Raw genomic sequence first — 14,855 nt, 5'->3', positions numbered from 1 at the left:
CAAAATAATCATAGCATCCTCCCATATTTTCAGAAACTAAAATTAGAAACCCCTCTCCCCCTAGTCATCCCATTTTATGTGCCTTCTATTGACAGGCATTTTATATACTGTAAGGAAGATCTCAATTTTATCTTGTTTCACATTTTCCTTTAAGAGTTCTACAGACTAAGAAATGGGATAACTGAACATGCTTTGTTCCCTAATGAATTGGAGTCACATCTGGAGTCAATATAAATAATTCTTCTATAAAAAATCTTTTATCTAAATTACCTGTTCTGTCTCTGTCCAGGGTTCTGAATTCAGAGAGTAATTGCATGACATTCTGCAGTAATCACTGTCCCATATTACCCCTTAGAACATTGGTGCCAAAATCAAATAGAATTGGAGAGCTATTAAACCACACACGAAGATCTCTGTAGGCTGCATAGGGACTTAGAAATCACATATTAACATTATCTATGTTCTATTGTATTTTCATTTATTTTGTTAAATATTTCCCATGCATTTTAAGCAGTACCAGCTTCACCCAGGAGCATTTTGAGCTGTGCGTTTAACTCCTCTGACTTAGTATATGTAAGGTTTCAATTGCAAATGTGCTCAAGAAAACACATTTTTCCCAGTCATATATGTCAGAAAAGCCACTATCTCTAGCTACTTATTAAGTTAGCTTCTCATTCTTCACAAGGCACAACAGAGTAGATGATTAAGGCACACCTGGTAATGCAAAATAAAATTTTCACACAATTCAGTCATCTGTAAAAGGACAACTTCTTGGCATAATAGCTTATTCTGTAAACTCCTTTCATATGACCACAAATACAGCAAACATAAAGAAAAAACCAAGTGTCTATTACCCTAGAAATCTGTGAAGTTCCCTCATGTGGTTTCTCTTATTTTAAACAAAGTAATCCTGTTCTGAAATATATTGCAGTTATTACATGTTACGTTTTTCTTAGATATTTAAAAGGCCCTCTACTCTCTTCCATATGCAAGCTTTTTGCGTGAGGAATCAAGATTTATTCAATACTAGCTCAGTTTTTTGGATCCATAACATGAACAAAATGGAGTAGAGATTTAAAGATTTAGTCTCTTTTCCTTCATTGTTAGATTTTTACCTATAAAAGTAGGGGTACTATAGTGTTGGCATGGCCAAGATATAAAAATACACATAATATAAATGTTGTCTGGGAGACCATTCATCCTACTTAAGGACAATGTCAAATATCTCTTGTCCTTCCCCCACTTGTCCTTCCCAGAACCACTTTAATAAAGCCTAGTTGACAAAAATTTTAGGGTTTTTTTTTTTCTCTTTAGTTCTTGACTTATTAAACTTTTAAGTCTGGTGTAATTATAGGACCACTATAGACTTCAAATGTAGGTATTTGCTCGTTAGTTGAACAAATATGCTTTCATTACCATGGCACCCCATGTTATAGTATTTAAAGGCTTAGCATATGAATGCTTAATTAGAATGTGCCAGAGACAGTTGTTGAACCCTGGCTCTTCCTGACTCCCTAGACTGGCTCTTAGACATAGCCATTATGCTGTGTTACCTACATTATATACTTTACATACATATGCAATTAAAAACCTAGGAAACTGGGAATGAAAAAAAAAGTTTTTGACCAATAAAAGTAGGGTGCTATAGTTTAAGATGGAGTTGGCTAGCTGGGGTTTGAGTTCTAACCGCCATTTACTAGTCGAGTGACTTTGGGCAAGTCTCTGAGCCTCATTTTCCTAATCTACAAACTGAAAAGGTTATTAGATCAGGTTATATCCAAGGGTCCTTTAATCCTTAACATTCTTTTATTCATTTTGTTTGACTCTGCCTATTTTTGACTTGATTTTTAGTTTGTTTGGTTTTTGGTGAGGCAAAGGGAGTTAAGTGACTTGCCCAGGATTATACAACTAGTAAGTGTCACCACCTAGCTGCCCCAACTCTGCCTATTTTTAACAAGGGTTTTGTCTGTTTTCCTCTATGAGGTGAGAGAAAAAATGTGTTAATTGAAAAAAATAAATTTTTTTAAAATAAACAATAGCAAATTTAAAAACAAAAATAAAATAAAACAAACTTACAGAATAAAAAGAGTCTATGATTCAGTAAGGGTGCAGAAGAAATAAGATGGAGAAAGCTAAATGAATATGCACAGCCTATGAATCTTTTCCTTCCTCTTGACCATGTTTTGATGGACCATGCTCCAGGAATGAGTGATTCACTCACAAAAAGTTCACATTTTCAAATTGCAACAAGAATGATTTAGGTAATGGTCAAGGAAGAATTTCCTGACTGTAAATAGAATAAGGCACAAGAGGGGGTTGTTGTGGGAATATGTGACATCCTCTACCATGAATTATTTAGGAAAAGAAAACTGTCCAAATAGTTGTCCTGAATCATTTTAACACCAACCCTTGTTGAGAGCTGAAATGACCCTTTAAATTCCCCCGATTCTATATTTCTATCATTGTAAAGCTGCTATTGGAAGAAACACCTGGTTTTCACCTGGAAATAGTATATATCACATGTGAAAGTATAGGCTTACCCACAGCATTTTCTTAAATTGTAGCCCATCGCCTGAGCTAGAATGGTTTCCAGTTTGAGAAATAGCAACACTGTCACATGTGCTCAGGGAGATTGGAGGTATAGTTCACTAGCAATCTGTCTCTTACCTTCACTCTATCAGCCCACTGAATCATTACTATATGGGCATGACTGTTACATAGGTTGTTTTGAATACTTGCCTCAAACAATGCATGAGTTCATGAAAATTTTTGTGCAAATGAAATGCTCATTAATTGAAGCATATTATATGTGGTAGGGGAAATAACTATGCAAAGGAATCCTATGATGAAGCATTTTGCACAGCAAATAACTAACCCTTAGTATATTGCTTTCATGTAAACTAAGGTAATAAAAATAATTGCATTTTGCTGTTTGCAAAGCACTTTATGTGCATTAGGTCATTTGAGCTTCATAACTCAGTGAGGTAGAGACCAGAGGTATTTCATACCCATTTCACAGATTATGAAACTGAGGTGCAGAGTGATTAAACAACTTGTCCATGGGCACAGAGCTAGCAAGTCCTCAAGTTTAGGATTTGAATGCATTGCTTTCTGACTCTAAGTCTATCCGCTACCGCCTCTCACCTAGACTACTCCAATTGCTTTCTGGTTGCTCTCTCACCACTCTAATCCAATCAATCAATAAACATTTATTGTTGTTATTGTCATTCAGTCATGACCAACTCTTCATGACCCCATTTGGGGTTTTCTTGGAAAACATACTGGAGTGGTTTGCCATTTCCTTCTCCAAAACATTTATTAAGCACCTGGTATGTGCCAGGCACTGTGCTAAACATTAATCCATCCTCCACTGAGCTATGATTTTTACATAGTGAAGGTCTGACTGTGTCACCTCTCTGCTAAATGATCTCTAGTAGTTAGTTCCCTATTACCTCTAAGATCAAATAGAACTTCATCAGGTATTTGGCATTTAAAGCTCTTCACAGCTGGCCCCTTCCCACCCTTCTAGTCTTCGTACAGTGTACTTCCCTCCACATCCTCTAAGATCTGGCCATACTGGCCTAATTGCAGTTCCTCAAATCTGATGTGCAATGCGCCTCTGCATGGGCTGTCTCCCCACACCTCAAGTCCTCTGCAACTTCAGTTCTAACTCTTGATTTCCCTAAATTCCTTCAGGACATGGTTCAAGTCTTCTTTCTTAAGAGGCCTTTCTGGTCCCCCAAGCTGCCAATGCGTTTTTCATCTTACATCACGGTCCTTTCTGTCTGTATCTTAGATGTATTTCATTTAGAGGTTCCCCTCCCCTCCGCCAAGTGGAATCTATGCTCCTCAAGGGTAGGAAATGTTTTTGCCTTTCTTTTTATCCTCAGTACTTACCACAGTGCCTGGCATATAGTAAGTGCTTCCAAATGTTTTGTGAGAGACTGCCTACTAAACTGAAGGTCCCCAGAGCCACTGTGCTGCCCTCAGTGTTGCATGCCTGTGAAACTTGGACAGGATACCAATGCCATGCCAGGAAACTGAATCACTTCCATTTGAATTGTCTTAGAAAGATTCTGAAGATCACTTGGCAAGATAAGGTAGCAGACACTGAGATCCCTTCTCTTGCTAAACTGCCAAGAATTCAAACCTAATGCAGAGAGCTCAACTTTAATGGGTTGGCCACATTGTTAGAATGCCAAACGTATGTTTGCCTAAAAGACTATTTTATGGGGAATTCACACAAGGTAAGTGCTCACTTGGAGATCAGAAAAAGTAATACAAGGACACTGTCAAAGTCTCTCTGAAGAACTTTGAAATTGATTGCATGTCATAGGAGACACTGGCACAGGACTACCCAGCATGGCATGTCCACATCAAAGAAGGCACTATGCTCTATTAGCAAAACAGAATTGTAGTAGCTCAAAAGAAAGGTGAGATGCAAAAATTTAGAGACATCTCCACCCCAAATGTTCATGTGGACTATTTGTGCCCAACCTGTGATAAACCGTTCTCATATTGGTGTGACCAGCCACAGTCAGATATACTGTACCTTGACTCCAACATAGAGATGTCATTTTGGTCCTCTTCAAGAATGAAAGACAACAACCAATCAACCAACCAACTGGCCAACTGACTCATTGGTCCCCAAGCATGTGGCCTAGGAGTAAAAGGATAATTATTTATTCAGGTTGCATAGAGATGACCCAAAAGGCCATATTACCCAATTTCTCCTCTCTTCAGTTCATGCTTCTTGAACTTCTCAGCTGGCAGTCAAAAACCAAAGCTTTGGGTATGGGGAGATGACCAGGCAACCACCCAGTCAAAGGTGATATATCCCAGGTTACAAAACTCAGAACAGAAGAGATTTGCATTTGGAGTTTATGGGAATCTAAGATTCACCAAACTGAATTCCTTAGTCTTCATCTTTCCTTAAGCCTAAAAATCACATACACACACACACACACACACACACACACACACACAAATACGTAGTGTATACATACATGCACAGTTCTACTAAAGTCCTATACATAACAACCTCCCCGAAATGCCACCTCCTCCATGATGCCTCCTTTGATTATCCAGTTAGAATTACTCCCTTTCTTCTTTATGTTCTCTTTGTACTTTGTACTCCAAGCGAGGCAGCTAGGTGGCTCAGTGGATAGAGCAGTGGACCTGTAGTCAGGAAGACCTGACTTCAAATCCAGCCTCAGACACTTATTAGCTGTGTGACCCTGGGTTAGTCACTTTTAAACCTCTAGTTGCCTTAATCCACTGGAGAAGGAAATGGCAAACAACTTCAATACCTTTGCCAAGAAAACCTCATGGACAGTATTGACATTTTGTGGTCCGTAGAGTCACAAAAAGTCAAACATAATTGAACAACAACTCTAAGTACTTCCAAAATGTACTTCCTATGAAATTTATTTGCATGTATTTTAATCTCCCCTGCTGGTTTATTAAAAGCACAGACTATTATTCTTCTCTGTATCCCTCAAAGCACAAAGTACAGTGCATTACACACAATAACATATAACATGTTTGTTGAATTTAATTGAACTAAAACTTGAATGACTGTCAGAGTACTGAGGTCCACAAAGGTAGAAAACTTGACAAGGTTCACCTTTTCAATATCATTTGCATTGTCAATTGGGAGCCAATCGTTTTCCATTTTTAATGTAAGTTTCTTATCCACTAGGAGACTATTTGATAACACTTTCTCCTGAATACAAAAATCTCCTCACATCTAATTGCAAATGAGAAGTTGCTTGACAAGCCAGTTTTACCAAATGACTGAATTATCTAAAAAAAATTCATCATCTTACATAATTTAAATTCTTGCCCTTTGCTCCACTAGGGACATTTTTGCATTAAAATAATCTGCTTAAAATGTGTTTGATTCTTCCCACATTAGGATGGAGTTGAAAATAAAAACATGGGTGGCATATGAAGGTAAAAAGGAATGAATGGCAAACAAAGTAAGTTGAATAGTTTCTTAATTTATCAATAATCATACATGGAATTTATGAGGAATTGAAGGAGAATCTTATTGCAAGAGCAAAATGAGAATCAGAAAATTCAGATGTGATCGAAATGGTAGTCTAGTCTCTGGAGTAACTATTCTAGCTCCAGGTTCTACAGTGTGTAGTAGGTACTTAATAAATACTTGTTGGTTGATTGATTCCATTCTCTTAAAAACTAACCCACATTTAATTCCTACAAAGGACTTGCTGTGCCATCTGCATAAGGAATAATTGGTTATAAAAATTCAGCACATTTGTTAATTGTAGTCAACTAGCCAATTAATCAAGTCAATTAATAATATTTATTGATTGCTTACTATGACTGTGCTAAGTGCTCTGGAGGATGGAAGGTCAGAGGAGGGGAAGAGTACAAAAGAAGAGTAAGGATCCATATGCTATTGGGGACTTTTTCCTGCTTTTATTAAACTGTAACATGACAGGCACAGGGGGATAGTGGATAGAGAGTTGGCCTTGCAACCAGGAAGTCTTAGGCACAAGTCCTAGCCCTGACACACACTGGCTGTTATCTCTTAAGTAAAGCATTTAATCGGTCAGTACTCTAAGCAACAAGACTATAGCACTTGAACACTCTATATGTGTTCTTTGAATAAACGTGGTGCTGAAAGAAGCCAATCTGCATTAGTAGAGGCAGTTTCCCCATGTGGGAGTTCCCTGTACCCATGAAATCATAGGTTCATTCCCTGTACCTGCCTATAAACTGTTTTGGGCTCAATACTATTTCTTTTGAGAACTGTGGGTCTGGTTTTCTCAAAAAAAAAAAAAAAAGCCCACTATACTGTAACCTCTATTTCTTCCTCAATGCCAGAGGTTTTCTTGACCTTTTTCATGTCATAGACTCCTTTGGCAATCAGGTGGAGTCTATGGATCCCTTCTCTGAATAATGTTTTTAAATAACTGCAGGAAATACTCAATTTCAGTTAGAGATTAATGAAAATAGATAACTTTTTTCCCAGCCAAGTTCATAGTATCCCTGAAATCTGTGTGTGAACCTTTAGGTTAAGAACGCCTGCTTTATAGTATCACAGTTGGTGATCTCATCGACTCCCATGGGTTTGATTATCAACTTTACTCAGTTGATTCCCAGATTTACACATCCAGCCCTATTCTCTCTCCTGAGTTCTAATATTGCATCACCAATTGCCTTTTAGACATCTTGAAATGAATACGAAACTCAACACGTCATAAAGGAAGCACATTATCTTTCCCCAAAACTCCCTCCCCTTTTGCAAATTTCCCTGTTATTTTCTAGGGCATCAACATCCTTCCTATCATCTTGGTGTCAAACTTGATTCTTCATTTACACTCACCTCCTGTATCCAATCCATTGTCAAATCTTGTAATTTCTACCTTTGCAAGACCTCCTGGATACATCCCCTTTTTCTTCACTCACACAACTACCACCATGGTGCAGGCTCTCAACACTTCTTGCCTGGATTATTGCAATAATCTTCTATCTGATCCCTGCTTCAAGTCTCTCCTCACCCTAATTCATCATATACTCAGCTAATGAAGTGATTTTCTTAAAGCATAGATCTGACCATGCCACTCTTCCCGCTGATAAACTCTGGTAGTTCCATATTACCTCCAGGATAAAATATAGAATCCTTTGTTTAGCAGTTTATAAAGCCATTCACAACCTGGCCTCATCTTAACTTTCCAGGTTTCTTACACTATCCTCCTTGTCACACAACCTATGATCCAGCTACAATGGTCTTCTTGCTGTTCCTTGAACATGATGCTCCATCTCCTGACTGTGCATTTAGACAGGCTGTCCCCCAAGCCTGGAATGCTCTCTCTCCTTACCTCTGATTCCTGACTTCCCTGGATTACTTCAATTCAGCCAATCCCATCTTCTTCCTCAGACATTTCAATGGTGATTTTTGTTCAATTGACATTCCATTTTTTGCACTACATTATTAATTCAGTGGACAAGAGCTATGTAAACTGAGGGGAAGTGTGGGATTAAGGAAAGAGCCCTATATTTGGAGTAAGGGGACCTGGGTTTGAACCCTCTATTTCTGCTGTTTATGACCTTGGGCAAATCATTTCCCTTCCCTGGGCCTCAGTTTCCTCCTCTATAAAATAAAGGAGCTGGAATAGAGAGTTTCTAAGGTCCCTCCCAGGTCTGACATTCTAGAATTTTACAGTCTCTTTTTATTGTTTCATATCTTCTTTGTTTAGTCTGTCTTTAAGACACACCAACTACTCTTCTCACAGATACTTTAATCAAATAATGCCAAGAATCTCTGAGGAAAAACATACCATGTTTGGAAATCTGACTGGAAAAAAAATCCATGTTCCTTCTTGCCCCAACATATGTTGACTCTGTGAATGTATCAAAAGAGAAGAGAGACAGGTTCACTAGATTGTAATTTTCTAACTTTACTATCGTGATCATCTTTTAAATGCTCTCCAGCTCATAAATCATGGCCTAAAATGGTGTCCAGAACCAAACACAATACTCTATATGTGGTCTGAGTAGGAGAAAAATCAAGAGGATTAACACTTCTCTGGTCTTAGATTGGGTACCTCTCTTGTCATAGACCAAGATTACATTGGATCTTTTGGCTTCCATATTACATGGTTTATTTATATTGAGCTTACACACAACCAAAATCCTCATATCTTTTTTTCTCTTATCAAAAAAAAGGAGGAGCAGCTAGGTGATGCAGTGAATAGAGCACTGGCCCTGGAGTCAGGAGGACCTGAGTTCAAATCTGGCCTCAGACACATAACACTTACTAGCTGTGTGACTCTGGGCAAGTCACTTAACCCCGATTGCCTCACACAAAAAGGAAAAGGACCTATTTGTGCAAAAATATTTATAGCAGCACTTTTGTAGTGTCAAAGAATTGGATATGGAAAGGATACCCATCAATTGGGGAATGACTAAACAAGCTATGGTATATGATTGTTATGGAATGCTATTGTACTATAAAAAATGATGAGCAGGGTGGTTTCAGGAAAAACCTGGAAAGACTTACATGAACTGATGCAAAGTGAAGTGAGTAGAACCAGGAGATCATTGTGCACAGTAACAGCAATACTGTATGATTATCAACTGTGACTTAGAAACATAATGATCCAAGACAATTCCAAAGAACTCATGATGAAAAATGCTATCCACCTCCAGAGAAAGAGCTGATGGAGTCTGAATTCAGATCAAAGCATACTATTTTTCCTTTCTTTATTTTTTCAATGTGTCTTTGTCTGTGTTTTCTTTCACAACATGACTAATATAAACATATGTTTTGCATGATTGCAATTGTATAACCTATATCAAATTGCTTGCCATTGTGAAGGTGGGTGGGGAGGATGGGAGAGATTTTAGTACTCAAAATGTTTTTAATGATGTTAAAAAATTGTTTCTAAGGAGTGGCTAGCTGGCACAGAGGATAGAGCACCAGCCCTGGAGTCAAAAGGATCTGAGTTCAAATCTGGCCTCAGACATATAACATTCACTAGCTGCGTGACTCTGGGCAAGTCACTTAACTCCAATTGCCTCACCAAAAAAAAATTGTTTTTACATGTAATTGGAAAAAAATAAAATATTCTTTAAATTTTTTTTAAATCTATTCTCTCATTACTTCTCTGTCATCATATATCTATAAGGTCAACCTTTGGAATTTTGGGGCTTTCATACTTAAATGTCTTTATTCAGTCCATTCCCTAGTCATAGAATGCCATCCATCACCCATTTTCTCCTATTCAATTCTTATCCATCCTCTAAAACCCATTTAAAAAATGCTTTCTTCATGAAAACTTCATCTTCTGGGTCAGAATGAATGAACTAAGGAGCATTAATTAAGTGCTTACTACATGCTAAGCACTGTACTATCCACTGAAAAGTGAGACAGTCCCTCTCATCAAAAAAGTAGATACTTTCCTAGGGGTAGATAACAAATATCAGAGAGTGATAGTCAAGGAAGGAAGATTTCATAAGGGGAGCCACAGGGCTGAGGAGTTGTTCCAAAGGGCAGTCAATTGTCATTCCCTTTCCAGAAACAATAGTAGTGTTGACTTTATTTCTATACTCAGATCAAGAGATGGAAAAGCAGAGGTTATATGTACACTAGCAGGACAGCTGGAAAGATGGCCTGGTTGTATGGCCACACTGGAATGTGAAACGTGGTCTGGTCCAGGGATAGATGACTAGAATCCCAGAATCATAAATCATAGTTCTAGAGCTAAGAGGGACTGCCAAGGATATCTAGACCAAATCCTTCATTTTACACATGAGGAAATCGAGATTCAGAGAAGCCATGTGACTTGCCCAGGGTCACACAGCTAGGGAGAATCTGAAGCTGAATTTTGTGTAGTAAACAAGATGTATTTCAGCAGTTAGATGGAGCAGTGGATAGAGTGTAGGGCCTGGAGTCAGAAAGACTCATCTTCCTGAGTTCAAATCTGGCCTCAAACACTAGTTTGTGTGACCCTAGGCAAGTCACTTAACCCTGTTTGCCTCAGTTTCCTCATCTGTAAAATGAACTGGAGAAGGAAATGCCAAACCATTCCAGTATCTTTGCCAAGAAACCCCAAATGAGGTTGCAAAGAGTCAGACACAACTGAAATGACTGAACAACATCAAAAAAGATGTATTTGAACTCAGTCACTTACCAATTTATACAACTTAGGCACAGAATGAAAATTCCATAGCTGAGTGGCTTAATTTACCCAGAAACTGGATTATGGTGGTCCATTACAAAGATTGATACTCCAGATGGGAAGAAGTGATATAGAAGTAGGGGGAAATGGCAAGATGGTCCAGGTAGATCACTGAGTAGACATGAAAAGGTCAATAGCCACATTCTACTTCATGTTTATGTAATATTGCATTTAGTAATTGGAGCTGGTTTCATTCACTCACTAGACTGTAAACATTTTTCATTCAGTAGCCTAAATTCTGTGACACCCCCTGCCCCAACGACTAGTCTAGTTTTCTGCCCACAGGGAGTGTGGGACAGTATAAAAAGTTTGGGTTCAAGAATCCAATGACCTAGGTTCAAATCCTATCTCTGGCACTTATTACCTATATTGTCACTTAACTTCCTTGGACTTCATTCCATTTCTTCACTTACCTCACTAGATGACCTTCCAGCTTTAGACATATAGTCCTATGAAATGTTTGTGGCATTCTTTTATAAAACACACTATTCAAACACAATTCAGCCTGTTCATGCCCTTGTATTCAGTTCTGTGATTCTCTCATTGTGCATCTGTAATGTCTGTCCTAGAAAGATAAGTTGCTGGCTTAAAGGCACCCTATAAAATACACAGCAAGGCCATTCAATGAAGGTCCTGGAAAAGTATGTGTTTGTATGTTCTGGGAATCACACAACAAGGCAAACCCACAGGAAAAAAATTGAGAGTAAGCCAAGGTTGAAAACACTAATGAATACAAAATCTTCCTGCCTGAATAAAGGTATCAGCCTGATGCTATTTTTAAGCTGCTTAAAAGCAGTTCTAGTAGCAAAGCTGAACTATACCAGGAATCTATTGGGAGATTTAGTAACACTACACCCGAGTTCTTTACCTCAGGAGAGGACTCAAGAGAGCATTCGTTAACTGAATCAGGATGGGGAAAAATCTTCACTCAGCAAATGTCTGGCGTGCTTTGGCATGTGTGGATCATACCTGGAGAGGTAATGAATGGAACCAATAAAATAACTGAATAGAGGACAGATTAAAGTGTGGTGGTGCTACAAAAATTGCTGTGTCAAAAGAAAGACCATGATAGTACCACTTTGCTATTCAGATATGTGTCTAATTTTAAAATGCAAATTCATAATTTACAAGACTCGTCATGTTCGAAATAGAACTCATCCACTTTCCCCTTAAACCTGTTCTTCCTCCTAACTTCTATTTCTGATAAAGTCACCACTATCTTTCTAATCACATAGATTCATAAACTTACAGTCATCTTTGACTATTGCTATGAAACCATACAATTCTCAGCTATACCGACACCACCTTACTGTTTGAATAAGGTGGATATTTTTAGAATAGGACAAGACCTCCTTGATTCAAAAGTAGTACAAATCACTTAACCTCTCTGTGCCTCAGTTTCCTCATCTGCAAAATAGAGAGGATGAGAAAGAGGGAGCTAACCTAGGTGCTATTCTAAGTCCCTTCCAATTCTATGACAAACTCATTGATCCTCTCAGAGAATGTGAATTTTCTTCAGCTTTGAAATGGAAATAAAAATACCTGCCCTACTGTGATTGTTGTGAGAATTCAGTGAGATAAATAGATGTAAAGTGCTTTGTGACTACAAAGTGGCATATAAATATAAGCAATTATGTTCCTTCTAAGCCTTTTTTTGTATGAATACACAGTCTCCTAATAAATAAGGGTGAGGCAGGAATTAGCCACAGAAATACATTTCATTCCAAACACTCAGAGCATCATTTTATTTTGGCACTACTTTTTTTTTAATTTTCCTTGTTAGAAAAATAAAAAATATTGTTTTTAACAAAGAGAAACCATCTGAATGGAAACATGGTACTATATTTCATACTGTAACAAGGTTTCAAAAGCGGGGTGTATTGCCCAAACACCTGTTTTTTTCTTTCCCATCTGAGGCAGAACAGCAGAGCTATTCACTCTCCCATATGAGCCTCGCATACGTCATTATCTTACTGATCCTGCCCACAAAGCACTGAAGCCCTGGTTTTTTTCCAGCTCCTTTCCTCCCATTGGATAGCAGGCTGTTATTTTATTTTTCCTATCTCCTGCTGTTCCTTTTCTGTAGCAGCCTTTGTGCAAGGGGCCTCATAAGGAGATGAAGCTGACAAACATCAGATCATTGAAAACCACCTTTTGTAGCTCCCTTTGTAGGGAGAATGCATGCCTCCATGACTTATCAGGCTTCTGAGAGGGCCTTTGGTGCCTGGCAGCAGCGCCGGCTTGCCCTGTTGCTAAGACTCATCGGTCTAGAGTGTGTGTCATTCGGAAGTCATCACAAAGAATCAAACAGAATAACCTAAAAGAATTAGTTTCTAGTTTTATTAATGCCCTAAGCTGAGGGATAACCAGGTGAGAACTTTCAGGTTGTTGGCCATGAGGTCTAAGAAAGCCCTACCTACCGTACAAAGCTAAAGTGGCCTGCACTTTTAAATCTGAACTATTCTACTGTTTCCCATTGGGCCAAACTCTTTGATGGGAAGTTTCTCATTAGCAGTATCTCCCCAAGATGACACCATCCAGGCCCCAGGCTTTGAGGGTTGAACCAGCAAGGCAATGCTCCAGAAGGATGCCTATGGGAGAAAGTAATCACTAACCACCAGTAAAACAAAACTAGAGACTCTTACATGAATAATCAAACAAGATCAAATATTCCCAACTTCTCCTTCCCCCTTACACACACACACATACACACACACACAAACAAACACTCACACTCAAACTTACACTCACACTCACACATACCCACACCCTAAGGTGCGTGCTGACCCTTTATAGTTTTTGGGTCCCTTCAGGTCTGCTCTAGGATTTTTTGTTTTTTGTTTTTCATTTTAGCTTGATTTCACACAGATAAAAATGCCAGGGATTGTAGGAGAGAGAAGAAGAAAGAGAATATCCCTAGGAATGACCCTAAGTCCCACATCTCCCCTGTATAGTGATGAGGTTGAAGGGAGAGAACCTCACTTGGGTACAGTAAGAATTAGTCTTGCTACCTAGATACCAAGTTCAGTTGTTTCTAAGACTTGCAAGTGTTTTGATCATCCTTTAAATTTTGATTCCTAAGGCAAAAGTCAAGTTGCCTTACCCATTTATATATTTGATCTTATAAAATAAAAATTTCTCTGTCTCGTAGGGTTGTACCCCAACACAAAAACAGTAGGTCCTTAATTTGTTTTTCAGACTACATTGCAAAATATTTAGAACTCATTCCCCAAAAAGCTATATAAAATGCTACCTGCCTCTTTATTCTAATTTACAAGGGATCCAAGGATTATACACTAGATATTTGACTAGCTACTGAAGCCCCCCACTTGGGGAGTAATATATGATCATTTTGTAAAAGTCCATTAGTCTTTCATCTTATCTATCTACACCTTTGGTAAGGCCTTGAAGAAATCCCAAATTAGATATAAAGAAAGCTTATAGATCCAGAGGAAATGTGGTGTAGCAGAGAGTGCTGGATTTGAAGTCAGTGACACCCAGATTTGGATTCCACCCAGACATAATTATCTGTTTGACCCTGGACAAGTCTTATAACCTCTCTGAGGAAACCTGTTTTCCTTATCTATAAAATGAAGGAGGAAGGGAAGGAAAATAACAGCACTCAATTCACAGGGTTGTTGTGAGGATCAAATGAGAATGTATGAAAAGCACTTTGCAAACCGAAGAATGATTTATACATGGGAACCATCATTAAACCAGTGGAAATCCTGAACACTGAAAAAAAGCTTTCTCCAATAAGAATGGGCTTAAGTAAAGTGCCCTTTCTCACTGCAGTTATTCAACCAGTAGAAGAGGGGGATGGGAGAGGCTTTTTTTTTAAATTACATTTGGAAAACAACCTGAGAAGATCATCACATATCATCCTTCTCTATTGAAAACTGAGATGCCTGAAAGCTGGAGACTGCAAAATTTGGGGTTCAATTTCTCTAAATGAAAACCCTAGAAGATAAAGAATAATGATCCCTGCACTAACCTTCACTGAGTGTCCTGTGGCCCCAAGCAATAGAACAGAACCCATCTAACACAGATTCTCTCCATTAAACCTAACCCTGCAAAAAAGAAAGAAAGAAAGAAGGAAAGAAAGAAAGAAAGAAAGAAAGAAAGAAAGAAAGAAAGAAAGAA

At 38.4% G+C, this 14,855-nt stretch overlaps 1 long non-coding RNA gene across 1 annotated transcript in view; it reads right to left on the bottom strand.

The window, feature by feature from the left end:
* Nucleotides 1–4,575: 4,575 nt before the first annotated feature.
* LOC114023492 overlaps nucleotides 4,576–14,855 on the bottom strand; it is a 41,684-nt gene continuing 31,404 nt past the window's right edge. The window contains exons 2-3 of the long non-coding RNA XR_003566802.1: nucleotides 8,310–8,372; nucleotides 4,576–4,660 (exon numbers count right to left, since the gene is read on the bottom strand). This is a non-coding gene — a long non-coding RNA (uncharacterized LOC114023492). The remainder of the gene's footprint in view (nucleotides 4,661–8,309; nucleotides 8,373–14,855) is intronic.

Source organism: Vombatus ursinus, unplaced genomic scaffold (genome assembly GCF_900497805.2).
Source record: "Vombatus ursinus unplaced genomic scaffold, bare-nosed wombat genome assembly UNPS02014818.1, whole genome shotgun sequence".
Lineage (NCBI taxonomy): Eukaryota > Metazoa > Chordata > Mammalia > Diprotodontia > Vombatidae > Vombatus > Vombatus ursinus.
This window is presented reverse-complemented; position numbering and strand designations above follow the sequence as displayed.